Raw genomic sequence first — 17,907 nt, 5'->3', positions numbered from 1 at the left:
GCCAAGAACACTTCCCAGCTTCAAAACATATTACAAACAGATAGTGATCAGGACTGTGTGATACTGGCGTAAGGACAGACATAGATCAATGGAATAAAACTGAGTTGAGAAATTAATCCATACATTTATAGTCAACTGACTTTCAAAAAAGGAAGATGCGGCAAAGAACAGTCTTTTCAATAAATAGTGCTGGAACTGGATACTTACACGCAAAAGAGTGAACTTGGACCCCAATACCTCATACTATACATAAAAATTAACTCCAAATGGATCAAAGACCTTACCTAAATGTAAGGGCTTGAATTATAAAATTCTTAGAAGAAAACACAGGTGTAAATCTTTCTAACTTTGGATTAGGCAATGGTTTCACAGATGACACCTAAACACAAGAAGCCAAGGAAAAAATAGATAAGACTGTACTTCATCAAAATTAAAATCTTTTGTGTTACAAAAGTCACTTTATCAAAAATGTGAAAAGACAACCCAGAAAATATTTAAATATTTGCAAATCATATATCTGATAAGGGTCTAAGAATCCAGAACATATTAAAAAGAATTCTTGAAACTCAACAATAAAAAGACAAATAATTTAAAACGGGGAAAGGATCTGAAGACATTTCTCCAAAGATATACAAATGGCCAATAAGCACATGAAAAGATGCTGAACATAGTCATGGAAATGCAAATCAAAGCCACAATGAAATACTACTTCACAAAGTCACTAGGATGGCTATATTAAAAAAGATGGGGCTTCCCTGGTGGCACAGTGGTTGAGAGTCCGCCTGCCGATGCAGGGGACACGGGTTCGTGCCCCGGTCCGGGAAGATCCCACATGCCACGGAGCGGCTGGGCCTGTAAGCCATGGCTGCTGAGCCTTCGCATCCGGAGCCTGTGCTCTGCAACGGGAGAGGCCACAACAATGAGAGGCCCGCGTACCGCAAAAAAAAAAAAAAAAAAAAAAAAGATGAACAACATGTGTTGGTGAGGATGTGGAGAAATTGGAACCTTTATGCATTGCTGGTGAGAATGTAAATTGATGCAGCCATTTTGGAGAAAGTTTGGTAGTTTACAGAAAGTTAATCACAGAGTTGCCATATATATGAACCAGCAATTCTACTACTAGGTGTATACCAAAGGTAATTGAAAACATACTTTTACAAAAAGACTTGTACACAAAAGATCGCAGTAACACTATTTAAGATAGTAAAAAATGGCAACAACCCAATGTCCATCAAAAAAATGTGGTATATCCATACAATGGAATATTATTCAACCATAAAAAGAAATGAAGTACTACTATGTATTACAGCATGGATAAACCTTGAGAACATCATGCTAAGTGAAAGAAACCAAATACCAAAGAACACATATTCTATGATTCCATTTGATGAAATATCCAGAATAGGTAGATCCACAGAGAGAGAAAGTAGTTTAGCAGTTACCAGGGGCAAGGGGGAAGGGGACAATGGGGTGGGACTACTAATGGGCATGGGGTTTCCTTCTGGAGTAGTGTAAATGTTTTGGAATTAGACAGTCGTGGTGGTTGCATAACCTTGTGAATATACCAAAAACACTGAATAGTACACTTCAAAATGGTGAATTTTATGGTATACAAATTACGTCTCAATTAAAACATTTTTTAAAAAGAATGATGGCAAACCTCTTGCCTGAAGCTATGTAAGAGAGAAGACGATGAAGCAGTAACTTTAAAGTACTGAAGGAAAAAAAAATTACAATGTAGAATTCTATGCCCAGCAAATTTTTTTTCAAAACTGAAGGCAATGATTTAAGACTATACAATAATCAAGACAATGTAACATTGGCATAACACATATAGTTCAATGGAACAAAATAGATCCCAGAAACAGATCCACACATATCATTTGATTTTCAACAAAATGCCAAGTTAATTTCAACAAAATGCCAAGTTAATTCAACAGGGAAAAGAGAATCATTTCAACAAATGATCTAAATAAGCTGGAGAGTCATATGGATAAACATAAACCTCAATACTTACCTTCACACCATATACAACAATTATCTCGAATTGTATCACAGATCTAAATGTAAGAGCTATGGAGAAAGATCTCTGTATTAAGCAAGGATTTCTTAGGACACAAAAAGCATAAACAGGAAAAAAATAAGGAAATTGAACTTCATCAAAATGGAAAACTTTTGCTCTTTCAAAGACACTGTTAAGAAAATGAAAAGGCAAGCCATAGACTGAAAGTATTTGCAAATCATATATCTGATTACAGATTTGTGTGCAGAACATATAAAGAACTCTTGCAACTCAATAATGAAATGATGCACAACCCAATTTAAAAATAAGCAGCCCTGTGAGACTTTAGGAATAACTGGTAAGAAGTATGGCAAATTTCATCCCCACAAAATAATGATAAAATATGACAAAACTATCATTTCAAAACTGGAAACTGACCAAAGGCATGCAAAAAACAGGCAACATTTACTTAAGAAAACCTACTGAATCTTGGCAAAATCAGTGGGAGCCCAGCACTTCAGCCTGGAGCAGCTCCACCTCTCCCCAGAAATCTCCCAAGTTGGTGGCACTGTAATTCGACCAGAGTGGGCAGGCTGTATCTGCAGCCTTCCTGCTGGAGGGGTTGGACTGATTTGGAGCAAAATGTAAGAAAACTCATGCTCAGGGGTATTGTTGGAAAAAGTATCATCTTGGGGGCAACCAGAGAAGGCCAAACATTACAGCTAGCCTGAGGATGAGACACTACTTGTGCCAAGCAAAAGGTGAACAGAACAGCAGAAACTTAACATAGTGATATGGGAATGAGATAATAGTAAGCCTCCACCATATCCTCAGGCTGGGATGGGATGACAACTACATGCATATAACCCAACAATTCTACTTCTAGGTACTTACCTAAGACAAATGAAAAATATATATCCACACAGACTTGAAGGCGAATGTTTCTAACAGCATTATTCATAACAAAAAAGAGTGGGAACAACCCAAATTTTATCCATCAGTGAAAGAACAAATGTGGTATATATCAATACATACAACAGAATACTATTCAGCAAAACTAGGTAAAGAATTATTAATACATGCTAAAATGTGTGAACCTCAGAAACACGTTAGGTGAAAGAAGCTAGATGCAAAAGACCATATTTTGTATTATTCTCTTTATATGAAATATCCAGAAAAGGGAAATTATGGTGACAGAATACAGACTAGTGGTTGCCTAAGTGCTGAGAAGGGGGAAATGAGGAGTGATTGTTAATGGGTATAAAGTTTCTTTATGGTGATGAAAATATTATAGAATTAGACAGGTTGAGGATTGCACAACTTTGTAAATATACTAAAAGCCATGGAACTGTGCACTTTAAATGGTTGGATTTTATGCTTACGTAAATTATACCTCAACCAAACTGTTAAAAGTAATAGGATAAATACTTGAACAGACCTTTCACTAAAAAAATATGAGTGGCAAATGAGCACATAAAAAGATGCTTAACATTATTAGTGGTTAGGTCAATTCAAGCTGAACCAGAAGATACCACAACATACCCACTAGAATGGTCAAAATTAAAAAGACAGTGATGTGGCAAAATCCTCATGCATTGCTGGTGGAAATGTAAAATGGTACAGCCAACTCTGGAAACAGTCTGGTGGTATCTTATAAATTTAAACAAATATTTACCATACAATTCAGTCATTCCACTCATAGGTATTTATTAAAGAGAAATTAAATCACATGTTCACATAAAGATTTATATATAAATGTTCATAGCCACTTTATTCATAATAGCCCCAAACTAGAAATAGCTCAGGTGTCCACCAACAGGAGAATGGATAACACACTATATGATATTCACATTCATACACTACTACTCAGCAATAAAAAAGAACTGATTCAAGCAACAACACTGATGCCTCTCACAAATATGCTGAGCCAAACAAGCCTGACACAAAGTACACACTGAATGTTTCCGTCTAATCTATAGTGGCACAAAGCAGATCAACGGCTGTCCAAGCCTGAGGGTGGATGGGTGGAAACTGACTGTAAAGGGGCTTGAGGTGACTTTTGAGGGGGGATGGAAATGTACTCATCTTGGTTGTAGTGATAGTTTCACAAGTGTATGTGTGTGTCCAAACTCATCAGATTGTATACTTACAATGGATGTTATTGCCCTATGTAAATTATAAAGTATCAGTTGCTTTTAATATGCTGAGAAGAAAAAAATTTGATTAGAAATATAACACCATTCTCATTGAGGAAACAGGCCTCTAAAAATGGAAATGAGTTAACAAATCTATCTGCTTGTCTTTACTGTAATCCTAGCATTTGGAACACTTTCATCTGTTTTCACCTTTGTTTTAGCAGTACTGACACATACCCAGGTCTGGCACAAGGTATACAACTGTTACCAGATGCACAAATATTTTCTGATGACTTTAATAACCTTAGGCCTTGAAAGATCTGACACAAGTGCTTATTCAAGAACCAGGCTAGAAGGTGGTCAAAAGGCACAAACTTTCAGTTATAAGATAAATAATTATTAGGGATGTAATATTCAACATGATAAATCTAATTAATACTGATGTATTATATATGAAAGTTAAGTCAGTAAATCCTAAGAGTTTTCAGCACAAAGAAAATTTTTTCTTTTTCTTTTATTCTGTATCTACATGAGATGATAGATGTGGTAATCATTTCATGATGTATGTAAGTCAAATCATTACGCTGTACACATTAAACTTACACGTGCTTGATAAAACTGGAAAGAAAGAAAAAGAGCTAGATTTCGTGCATCCACGTTACTTATGTATCTGCTGTGCCATAGCTGATTACCAACTTCTGCTATAGGAATAATGAACCATAAGCTCCCTAAAGGCAGGATTTATCTTTTTTCCTGATCAGTGTCCACACAGTGTCTCACACAGTATCTTCCATCTCTCAAATGTTCAATCAATATGTGCTAAATGAATGAACCACTTCAGTTTACCCTGCATTCTAGTTCAAGTAACTCCCACACATTCTTCTTCATGGTGAGAAGACTTCTGAAGATCACCAACATTAAGAATGAAAACTATACGAGACTATAGCTACTCACATGCCCACACAGTTACCACAGTGCTTTCTAGTGATTGATATGAGTGTAATAAAACACTATCTTTGAATTATTAACTGCTACATTTTTCATTCCTTGCATTCCTGGTTGCTATGGCAGCTTACTCAGTGACTCATTGGCAGCTGCTGCTTCAGTAGGGAGAGACAATGTGGATTAAAACAAAGACAATTTCAATTTCAATTTCAAGTGTCAAAGCTGAGTTTTTGAAAGCCAAAGGAAGAGATGGGAGCCTGAAAGCCAAAGGGCTTTTGATTTATCAGAGCCGTGTTCTGGAGGCAGAAAGGGCTTTTAAGAATCTATAAACTTCGCTGTGCAAATCAAGGATGTAAGCCTGGCTGAATAAAGTAGTTTATTCTACGAACCACAGAGCTGGGAAGAATGCGTAACAATACAGGAGCAGTTCTCTCATTCAAAAAGATCCAAGAGTTCGATCAAGCAGGAAAGAGAATTTGGAGGGGATGAAGCTACAGCTTAGTTGCAGAGGTCTGAAACATGTCTGGCACTCTCCTCCTCAATGGCTGACACCCTAGTTTGGGGGTATGAGGAAGCCCTAGATAAGGGCTGTACACTGGCTACACAACAGGATCACACCAGAACAATCAACTCAAGAATCTCTGGGGTGGGATCTTTAATATCTTTAAAAAGCTGCCTCTGATTCCCTTCCTACCTTCTGAGTTGATCTAATGTTTAGCCAAGTGCTGAGAATCACTGGCTTATGAGGATCCCAAAGCAGAAGAGTATAATATCTGTCTTCCCTCGGTGTAGTCCATTCTTGCAGACAAACTCCCTGGCAATCCCATCCCCTGACTCCTTTCAACAGCTCACTTGAGCACAGAATCCCACACAAACTAGAGAACATCTTACTGAAGAGAGCTTAGAATTGACTATTGGTGACTCTCAAGTTGGATTCTGAAGAGTCTCAGTTTTGTGAATGAGGGTCAGGTGAACAAGTTTAGAAGTTTAAGCATGGATGTGGTAAAAAAGTCAACTACTGGCTAGAAGGCATGAAACTGCCCCCACAGAGCTCGACACAGGGGACAACTTAGACTAGTGCTATCATCAGCACTGCTCACAATTCCTACTGGTCATTTGGCTAAAACTTCATACACTAATTCCTAACTACCAAACTGACCAGTTATTCCGAGCCTGTGTGTGCTCACCAAAAAAACTGATGATGACAAAAGCCAGTGACATCTATAAGAGCACACAAAGAGGATTCATTAGACCATCAACCTTTTCAAGATATTTCCACCCCTTTTCATTGAAAAAAATCTGGCAACTCTGCCTCAATTTAGTAACAACATAGGACCAATTCTGCTCATGCGTAGTAGCTACCTTAACTTTGAGAAACTCAGGTCTTCACAAGTTGGAATTACAAGGCTTTCAAAAACATTCAGGTTAAGGACAGAGTAGAAAAACAACCTCCCAGTTATCTAGACCTGTGCATCCAACACGGTAGCCACTGGTCTCATATGGCTCTTGAGCACTTAAAATATGGCTAGTTCTGAATACAGATCTGCTATAAATATAAAATATATACCAGATTTCAAAGACTGAAAAACAAAAAGAATGTAAAATATTTCATTGATAGTTTTTAAACTGATTATATACTAAAATGATAATAGTTTGGATACTGAAGTACCTCAGGAAGGCCTTTATAGCCTTTGCAATGTTTGAGTTCCAGCAATGGTTGAACCATATACCGTTTGACTTCCTTGACGGCTATCCTCTGAATACCTGGACATGAATATCCTTAACGTTTACAGATTTAATAACATTTCAAATATTAATGAGTTACTCTGAAAGGCTCATGACATACAGTAACTTGATATTTTTCCAAAATACAAATTTACATTGCTAATCCTGTACAGTTTGCTTTCAGTTATCCAGCTACTAAATGATCAAGACAATCCAAAAGCATTTAAATCTCAAACTGATTTTGTTGGAAAGATTTTTTGGTCAGGTAGTTTTAGAAATCTCACAAAATAATGAACACTGAATTCATAAGTTTACAGGAAAGAACCACAGAAATAAGGCACTGTATGGTATAACAACTCTGTCATTAAGGTACTTACTGCAGAAAAACTGTTTTCACTCTATGTGGGAAACCAAATTTTAAATCATGTGGTAATATTTATGAATATAAGCATTTTTGACATTTTAGAACAATTCCCTTTCAGGTGTTAAGTTTCTATTATTCTCACAGGCTTTCCTTGTAGAAACTCCTAGTCTAGGAAGTTCCAAGTTATCTTCAGGAGCACCTTTGAAACGATTTGGAGATTTTGTGAAAGTTCCCATGGATACACTGTATTAGATTAGTGGATGGGGGGCGGGGCTTGACTCCTTGACCTAATCTAATACAAGGATATCCCAAGGTCTTTCGGGAACTAATAAACCTCTTCTGGCCCTCCTCTTGCATAGCCTAACCCTCTCATCCCAACAGCAATATCCATCAGGAAAGCAGGATTCATCCTTCCTGTCTATTACTAAAAAGACTCTGCTTCCAAGAGTAGTGGAAGACTGGTACAACGCACAGGGTATGGGACAAATGAATCAAAGAGAAAACCTCAAGAATGCTTCAGAGTACATCTTGGCATTTCACTAAGCAAACCTACTTAGTGCAATGGCTCTACTCCAACAGGTATCTGAGGTTAAGGGAGAGATTAGTGGTGGAGGAGTCCAAGTCACCCAACCCACCCATTTAAGATCTTTCATGTTAGAATTGTTGTTCTTTATCTCTAGTTCTCCAGCAGATACTTCTGGCATAATTGGCTTTTCCCAGGGAGAGACATTCTGTCCTTAAGATTCCACCCTTCAGGGACTTCCCCTGGTGGTGCAGTGGTTAAGACTCCGCCTGCCAATGCAGGGAACAAGGGTTCGAGCCCTGGTCCGGGAAGATCCCACATGCCATGGAGCAGCAACTAAGCCCGTGAACCACAACTACTGAGCCTGCGCTCTGGAGCCCACGAGCCGCAACTACAGAGCCCACGTGCCTAGAGCCCGTGCTCCGCAACAAGAGAAGCCACCGCAATGAGAAGCCCGCGCACCACAACTAAGAGTAGCCCCTACTCACCGCAACTAGAGAAAGCCCGCACGCAGCAATGAAGACTCAACACAGCCCAATAAATAAATAAAATAAATTTATATATAAAAAAAAGATTCCACCCTCCAAGATGTGGAAAAAGTATAGCGGGGAGTTGTCTTGGTCTTATCTGTCATCCCTTACATCTAAATGACTACCAAGGTGAGTTAAGTTCTTCCATCTTTGTTTTCCCTATTGTCATTGCTTTAGTTTTGCCCCTCATCATCTTGCCTGAATTACTATAAATTTTCTACAGGTCTCTCTGCCTCTAGTCCCATTCGTCTCTAACCTGAAGGGTAAATCTGATTGTCTTTTTCCTGCTTAAAATCCTTCAATCATAGTTTGGCACATACACCTCTTCATGATTTGTCACCTGCTTACCTCTCTAGACATAGCAACCCTCCAAGAGTGCCATGCTTGTATGTGCTAAGCTTTCTGCCTGGGAATCCCATTCCCAGCCTCCTGCTCCACATGTCCTTTTATCCATATCCCTAGAGCTATGATTATTTCTTCTTAAAGACTTAGTCATTCTCTTGCCTAGTCTGAGTTTGATGACCCTTCTCATTACCTCCACAACAGCCTTTGTGTGTACTAATGGCTATCAAGGCATTTACTACTCCTTATTTGCTTCACCCACTAAAGATTAAATTCCTAGAGGTCAGTTTTCCTTGATTTCTGTATTCTTGGCTCTGCAACAGCCCACAGAACCAAGCAGTGCTTAATATATAATTGCTGAAATAATAAATCTCTAGATTTCAGCAAGAGCAAGATCAGAATCCGCACTGTCCTCTGGAATACTTAAGTTTCTTCAACATATCAGTTAAGGTTTATGAATTACTCCTACACATCATGAATGAAGAGAATAACAAAATTCATTCACAGATGGGCACAACTATTTTTATTGTTTATAAAAACTACTAACATTATTAAGTGCTTACTCTGTGCCTGGTGCATACACATACTTTCCCATTTAATCCTCACAACAACCCTGAGGTAGGCAGAAGTATTACCTCTTTTTATAGGTGAAAGCGAGGCACAGAGAAGTATCTCACCCAATGTCAAGGAGATGGCAAAACTAGGCAGTCTGGCTCCAGAACTCATGTGGTTAACCATTATGCTACAAAATTCAATACCTCTTCCATCATGAAAATTGTGCTTCAAAAGATTAATAACTCTCCTTTTAAAAACATAATGGAATGTTACTAAAATACAATCCAAATTTTAAGAGTTATGATTGTGCACTGGCAGACCATCCCTCCCCAAAACTTAATAGCTCTCCAGTAATATTTCAATTACAAATTTACAGAATAGGTTTTACATTAGAAATTTCACAGTACATCTTTCCTAATGGTTATGGTAAAAAGGCCTCTTTGTCCATTACCACTACAAACAGTCGTTTATTAAGCTATTGCAGAATTTCAACTAATAGTTTTAGATTCAATTTTTGTGGTAATGGGTTGAATTGAAAAAAATTCAATTTTTTCTGTATACAAAAATAAACTGTGACATCAGTTAATTCATGGTAACCTTTCAGCATTCAGGTAATTCTGTCTTACTGTAATGCACTGTCAACTTCTAGACATAAGGGTGGATGTGATAAACTTCCTTGAAAACATTCTTCTCATTTTCTACTTCTAAATAATGGGATAATTTGGCAAGATCATTTTGAAGTCTTATTTATTAAAATATCAATAATGAATTGTTCCATTTTAGTTTAAACATACTAATACAAGTTGTTCCTAACACATTTTCTATATTTCTTGTGATTGATGCTTTTGATACCTTATTTAACAGGAAAATATTTTCTAATAGAGGAAATTATAAAGTATTACAGAAGAGTTGAGGAAACCATGAAAAGAGCAGTAGAGGTAAATATCTATCATTATCATGATTTTCAAATAAGGAAACTCATATAGTCATTGCAAAGCAATAAAATGTAATGGACTGCTATAATGCAGATCAATATCATCATCAAGTTCCAAAATCTCTTTTGTATCTCTCTATAGGGTCTGCTAACTGTATTACATGCACATAGATGCTCAAAATGCTTTTGACTAATAATGAAAGCTTTTCAAGATGCTGGCACCAGATTCAATGGTAACAGGATACTGATAGAACTCTAAGTTTATAAATATAAATCATCAGTATTTATCAATCTCAGCATACCAAATCAAAAAGGAAGTCATGAGAATTTAGTAACAGAAAAAATTAATCACTTCTGATTCTAAGACTCGGGGTCCTGAAAGGTGCCTCACAGTCCAGGGCAGAGTTAAGAAGCACAAGGTCGGTTAACAGATACTATAATATCACTCTTTAAAATTTCATTTATTTCTGGGATGTGAGTTTATGCCATGCCACTCTTTGCCTCTCTATAAACAAGCAACCAACAATCTATCTTATTATTAGCTATTGGTCTAAAATTAATGATGGCTTAAATATCTGAAAATATGCCAACTCCCCTAAGTATAGTAATGTTGCATTTTCAATAAAACTCAACATTAACGTATCTGGTTTTCACTGATGCCTTCTACTTTCCATAGAGAATCAGATAACTTAAAGACAAGGTATTTCCCATTCATATAATACAGGAATTCTGTGATTTGAAAAGAACATCCAGTTTCTTAGCTTAAGCACAGCATTCACAGAATATGGTATTCGAAGTATTGTCTGGGTAAGTTATTACCAAAAAAATTTTACCAGCGGTTCCTGAATAAGGATCACTACTAGGAGTATACGAAGTAGCAATTTCCTGTAAAGAAAACCAAGTAACAATTTAGTTTCAGAATGAAAAGATCTGGGTAGAGAAGGAAAGTGGACAATAACACAGATAATGTAACTACCATAATGTTCCTCACAGTATGTTGTAGCAAAGAAAAAGATCAGAAGTTACATAGTTCAGAAACAAAGGGGAATGGGCCAAAGACAAAATATTGGCATGCTAGATTTTTTTTTTTACCTTAGAAAATATCTAAGAAAGAACAAGGGACACTTCACAATTAACCACCCACTGTCAATATGTTCTGAGTTTACCTCAGGATAAGTCAAAATGCAAGAAAATGGCCCAAATGAATTAGAAAACTTCCTGCAACTAACAAACTGTACTCATATTTAAAGCAATATTTACCTCTATGTAGTTTTATAAAATTCCTAAAAATCTGATTTATATGGAAACTTTCTCTTTGAAAACATAAGATGACTGGATATTAATATCCACATATAATGTGGATGTCAATCAGATGGTAAGTTCAATTACTCTTTAATTTTAAAAAAGAGTTTCATGCATTGTTCAAATGTAGCTTATTGTTAGAAAACTTCCCTTCTTTAACTCTCTTCTAGTAAATAAAATTAGGTAATATTTACACTAAATTTACAGTCTTTTTTCATTTAAAGGAATATCCCTGTGACTTGCTATAATATGTTAAACAATTGCTCTTAAACTTCACTAAACCCAAATTTAGCAAGCAAACTAAGCTTTGAAAAAAATCTGGTATTTTCATTAACTCATTTAAACTGGAATCTTTTTGAAATACATACTGCAAGTATGCTTCTCAGGCATTCTGGGGCTACATTCTAGTAGACTGTTTAGTAGGTGAAAACTGAAATAACTGTAAACATTTAAAAGAAATAGAAGACTTGCACTAAGAAACTAAAACCTACCCAGTACCCAACAGTTAACAACATGACTTTTTAGTTGTTTTGGCTCCCACAAAATGATGAGTTATAGAAACCATTATTTATATTTCAATCAGACACTGCTCTTAAAACACAATCTATATCTGATTTATAACCAGATCTGAAAAACATAGATTAAGACTATTCTTAGTTTATTTCTCTGGGAAAGAGCCAAAAGAAGACAATAATTGTACTCATATACATTCTTACACTCTCTTACACATTTAGGGGGAAAAAAAGCCAGATCACCGTAAGATGAGTCAAAATTGGCAATAAATCCATTATGAAGAAAAGAGCGGCACTGAAGTGAAATTTCAAACACATTGCTTTCTATATACCCAACTGTGATCTTATTTGAAAACAATTATTTACAAAGATTCTAGAAAACTATAACCAACTTGAAACTAGGGTTTCATTTTTTATTTTGTCTCCATAATATTCAGTTGTCAGTAGTTTCAGCTACACATTTAAACATGTAATGTGACTTTATGTCCTACATACACTATTCAGTGTCTGTATATAAATTTACAAATATTATAAGTGACATTATGTACAATATTACTTATAATATTTTCCAGATTAGCATTTTTGACTTTAAATAAAAACTGGAGCATCTGGGCTTTAAAAAAAATTTCAATTTCTAAATTCTTCTTTTTAGGGAGTCACTGATGGAGACTGAATTTAAAGTGAAAAAAATGCTACCTTTTGTAAATTTTAACAAAAAAGGGATCACTATAAACAGATTTAAGTAGACACTGTTCTAGACAAATAATCAAGTAGCACCTGACACTGACAAACACTGAACCTTCTCTTAAACCACAGGAGCTTCTACTGTAGGAGCTGAAACACAGAACCTTATGACAAACAAAGAAAGGCTAAGTGAATACGATTGTGAGAGTATCATACAGGATAAAGAAGGAAAAGGGAATTTAGGCCAATAAACTTTAAAAGTCAATGAGTAAATTATATGAGAAAATCAACTTCCAAGAGAATATCAATAGTTAACTACCACAGCTGTAGTAAATCTTTTCCTTTAAGAATGGAAGACAACAAAATAATTCTTACCATAACAATATACCAGTAGAAAAAAAACTTCACATTCTAAGAGGTTTTTCTTGGTGTGTGTGTGTGAGAGAGAGAGAGAAAGAGGGAGAGCGAGAGGGAGAGAAAGCTTACAAAATTGAAAATGTGAACTGAAGTGTATTCATATTAAGATTTCATGATAACAGAAAAAATTTAAGGAAAGAATATTTTCTTTGAGGGAAGAATATTTTCCATAACTCGTTAAAAAAAGCACCTATGAAACTGTGCTGTCAGCTGTCACATGGAGATTTTGGACTCTTCTATCAACTGCAGCATAACAAAAGACATTTCACAGTAAAACTTTAGGGAAAACATTACCTGGTTTAGAATCACACTGAAAGCAATGAAAAACTCTTTGTTTATAATATACATATTTTTCTGGGTAGCAGCAGTTGCTCCTGTACGTGCCCTTTTAAAAAATATGAAACAGAAGCAATAGAGTAGAAAAAAAATTGAGAAGGATAAGAATAGCAGCAATAAACAGAAAAGCAAACACAAATACATTAGAGTAAAGAAAGCTTAAAATAAGGAAACAGTACTGTGTAACTCTCAATTATACTGAGTAAAGTGCACTGCTTAAATTGATCACTGATAATATTTTCCCTATGTTGAAAACATGAAATCTATTTATTGGTATTTTTGATATTAAAAAAAAAAAAAGACATCCACTGTTGCAGCCCTGATAGCTCTCCTCCAGTATTTTTTAACCATTCAGATGTATTTTGTGGGAATATTTATTCACATAATTTTGCTTAATACATTTCTTTCTAAACAAGACTGAATTTAAAAGTCTCTGTAACATTTTCAATTACAGTAATAACACATTAATAAATTATAAATTAACAAAATCTTCATGTTTGCTTTAAAAAATCATTTATCAAATGCTAAACCCCAGATTACCTGGAAAATTAAAGATGCAAATTGCTATAAATCTGGCATCCCAATTAAATTCTGATTTTTAAAAGTATATAAAAATGTCCCTCAAATTATTCCAAGTTCCACTCAAGAAAATTTTATTTTACCCTTTTCATAAGTTATTAAGTTTACAACCTGCTAAACATTTTACCCAAATGTAGGAAAACTGCCTAGAGATGCAAAGCACAATAAAATAATTACATGAAAAGGACAAACAAAAATACCCGTTAAAACAAAGTTACTGTAGCTGGAAGCACTTAAAGTTGGTAATTAGTATTTTTTTAAAGTTGCATAGCTGCAAAATGATTCATTGCTGATTAACTGTTGAGCAGTTTTATTTAAAAAGGAAACAACATATTTAATAAACTGCAATTCTGTAGATAATCCAAATTTAATTAATTAAAATATAATTATGTAACTTGATTTTTTTACTCTTTGGAATGAATTCTGATAATCTTAAACCTTTCATTTAAAGTATTAACATACTTTAGCTTTCCTATGTAGAAGTCTATTTTCCACTCTTGGGGGAAAAAAAAAATCAAAGAATTTGAGATCATGGTCTACATTCAGAGAATGTTTTACTGCTTGATTATATTTCTTGGTTTCACATTCAAGACTTTAATTTTTAAGAAGTAAATTATGTGGTCTTCAATTTAAGAATAGATGAATGCAGGAACATCATGTTGGGGAAAATAAAGGGACCCCAAACTAAAAACCAAAACAAATTAAAAACAACTAGTTGCGCAGCTCTAGAGAACTTAATAAAAAGTAAATCAACTTTTAAATCAATTAACTTTGGTGTCTGAATATAAAATGATCATCAGTATTACCTATGTAGATGACTATTAAGGGATGTGCAGCATTTTCAAAATCCCTGTGTGTCCTTTATATTCATGTTTGGTACAATGAGTTCTGTGACAATTGTCCTCTCCTCAGCAGGATTTTTTTTTCCTGTATGATTGTCCATCTCTGCATTACTGAGTCTCACAGAACTTAGATTTCTGGCTGAGTGTGCCTGCATTTTTGTTGTTGCTTTTCCAGAGATAATCTTCGTATCCTCTCAGTTTTTCAAGCATCTTGAAAAGACAAGGAAACCTGTGTAAAAGTGGATACATTTAGTTTAAGCAATCATCCATGATAGTAATACAAATCAAAATACAACATCCATTTCCCCATGAACACTGCTTTAGAATGTAAATTTTCATACACTTACTTGGTATTTTAAAAACTGATAAAATTTGTTTTCTGCAAAAGAACAAATCAAGGACACAGAAGGACCAATTAAAGCTTAAAATAGTTACAAAAAATAGACACTAAGTAACAGTCGTTCCCCCTCCACAATAAAGACTACACCAAACTACAGACAACACACACACACACACAATTTACTAAACTGACTGGGCTGACTACTAAATCCGTATGCTGAAGAGTATCAGAAGTGCTACTTACATGTTGCCTTAAAAAAAAAAAAGTTTTAATAACACTGAATCCTCTTCAAACCCACACATTTTTTTTTACATTTTTATTGGAGTATAATTGCTTTACAATGTTGTGTTAGCTTCTGCTGTACAACAAAGTGAATCAGCTATATGTATACATATATCCCCATATCCCCTCCCTCTTGAGCCTCCCTCCCACCCAAACCCATACACTTTTAATCTAGGACAGCAAAAGGGATAGGAAGAATTTATCATTTGACAAATAAGGGTAGTCAGAACAAAAGCAAAAATGTGAAAGAGTTGAGATATTCCATGTCTACACATCCTCAAAAATGACTCTTCAAGACCCATAGAGAAAGATTCCATTCGTTCACATTTCTGAGGACAGCTCCCACCGAACTCAGGTTCCACAATGAAAAAAAAAATGAGTAAGAAGATAACATTGATATATAGGGTAAGGAAACTGAAATGCTGTTTAAAACCAACAGACATGCATATTGACCATGAGATGAGATGCATGTTCCACATATCCCATAACCTCATTGTGACACTAAAAGAAAAATTTAGCAGATTAGACTATGTAATAAAATATTTTATATCATAAAATTCCATTTTCACACAAAAAAGTTTATTGACTAAAAAGATAAATTTTATCTATGGGTGAAAGATTTAGACATATTATTTTGATATGTGGAATACTAAGATAAAAATTTCATTTTATTAGCATTGGTTTTTTGTTTGTTTGTTTGTTTTTTGTGGTATGCGGGCCTCTCACTGTTGTGGCCTCTCCCATTGTGGAGCACAGGCTCTGGACGCGCAGGCTCAACAGCCATGGCTCACGGGCCTAGCCGCTCCACAGCATGCCGGATCTTCCCGGACCAGGGCACGAACCCGCGTCCCCTGCATCGGCAGGCAGACTCTTAACCACTGCACCACCAGGGAAGCCCATAGCATTGGTTTTTAGTACTTAAAAAGCTTCTAAAATTTTAGCTATAGCTTTACTTTATTGGCCCAGATGTAAGGTGACCCTGAAGACATTCCAAAGCATCCTCCTCTTCAAAAAACCCTTTACACAGTAAAATAAAAACATACATACATGCATGTATCCTCAAAATACCACTCCATCACCACACTTCTCAATTCGTACCTCAGATGTGTCAAGGTATGATCTGAATCATCTCACAGTAAAAGGTTCAAAAGCTGATACAGTTTACCCAGGCCTTCACATTTCACAGGCATAACCCTAATGTTATTAAGACAGAGGTCTCTCTCAATGTTGCAGCTCTTATTTCAGCTGCTATAGCTGCTATTAAGTTATCTCAAATATATTTTGTCAATATTCTAATCTGCTGCTATTAAATGACCCTCATTAAGAGGGAACAGAACTCCTTGAATGTGTTTATTATCTCAACACCTCAAATTTAAGACCAGGAGTTATTGAAATAAAAGGAAATGGGGGAACAGCACAGGACTAGATCTCAGGTATTATCTGCTCTAGTTTCCTGCCTCCGGTCTTAGACATTGAGAAAAGATTGTTGTCTGTAACTATCTTGAGGCTCTGAACACAGAGGTTCTAATTCCTTCCAAAACAATTCCAAGATTGGCTAAAATATTCTGCCTTCATATAAAACACAATGTTTTATATCATTTTTGAAATGATAAAGATAAAAAGCTTTCCATATACACGAAAATAGCAATTAAGTTAACTTTTTTCAAAGCTAAATGATGGAATATGAAAAATAGCAATACTCAAGTGAGGTTTTCATTTCAATTTGCTAAACATTTTCAGAAAATGCAGAATCATGAATAAGCTACATCAATAGTGGAAAACAAATTCTGTATTTGGTTTAAAATTCAATTTTTTTTTTGTCTACTGTATAGGTAGGATACAAAAGTGAAAGATTAAATTGAACGAATGAATAAAAATGCAACTTTCTCAAGAAACTGTTCCTACCTAATAATAGCAGAATAGCAAAGAACACAATCTTTTGATTCAATTCCCAGCTCTACTAAGGAACTAGCTATGTGACCTTGACAAGTCAAGTTTCTTACCCTCTCTAAAACTTAAATCTCCTCATCATCTGCATAACGCGAGTAGTTAAGAGTACTGAGCTCAAAGGGTTGTTATACCAATTAGATGAGTTATAAATAGATGTAAAATGCTTAGACCAATCCCTGGCACATAATAATGCAATATAAATGCTAACTAATTATTATGATTAGAATTATATTATATTGCATTACCTAAAAACATACCTGGGAAGTTATGGATAAGAGTATGGAATTTGATTCTGTTGCTAACTACATGTCCTTGGACTGTTGGTGCAATGTGCTTCTTAATGTCATAGAACTTAATTACTCTGACCCTTAGGTTTCTCATTGGTAAAATGGGGTCATGATATTTACTTCATGGGGTTTTTTAAAGTATTAAACTAAAATTAAATAAGCTAAAGTGTTTTAAAGTACCAAAAATGTAGAGTTTACTTAATATATGACTCTCTTCGGGAAATCAAGAAAGTTGTTTTTTTTGTTTTTTTTTTTTTTTTTTGCGTTATGTGGGCCTCTCACTGTTGTGGCCTCTCCCCTTGCGGAGCACAGGCTCCGGAC

The 17,907-nt window shown here is 35.3% G+C and overlaps 1 protein-coding gene across 2 annotated transcripts in view; it reads right to left on the bottom strand.

The window, feature by feature from the left end:
• Positions 1–13,942: 13,942 nt before the first annotated feature.
• ZNRF2 (zinc and ring finger 2) overlaps positions 13,943–17,907 on the bottom strand; it is a 98,622-nt gene continuing 94,657 nt past the window's right edge. The window contains exon 5 of one of the 2 annotated variants that reach the window (XM_081243518.1): positions 13,943–14,956. The gene's annotated coding sequence lies outside the window, so the exon portion shown is untranslated. Of the gene's footprint in view, positions 14,957–15,532; positions 15,700–17,907 lie in introns of those variants that run through there. The other variant, XM_081243519.1, reaches the window with a different exon arrangement.

This window comes from Mesoplodon bidens (genome assembly GCF_964165515.1).
Source record: "Mesoplodon bidens genome assembly, chromosome: 9".
Classification (NCBI taxonomy): domain Eukaryota; kingdom Metazoa; phylum Chordata; class Mammalia; order Artiodactyla; family Ziphiidae; genus Mesoplodon; species Mesoplodon bidens.
This window is presented reverse-complemented; position numbering and strand designations above follow the sequence as displayed.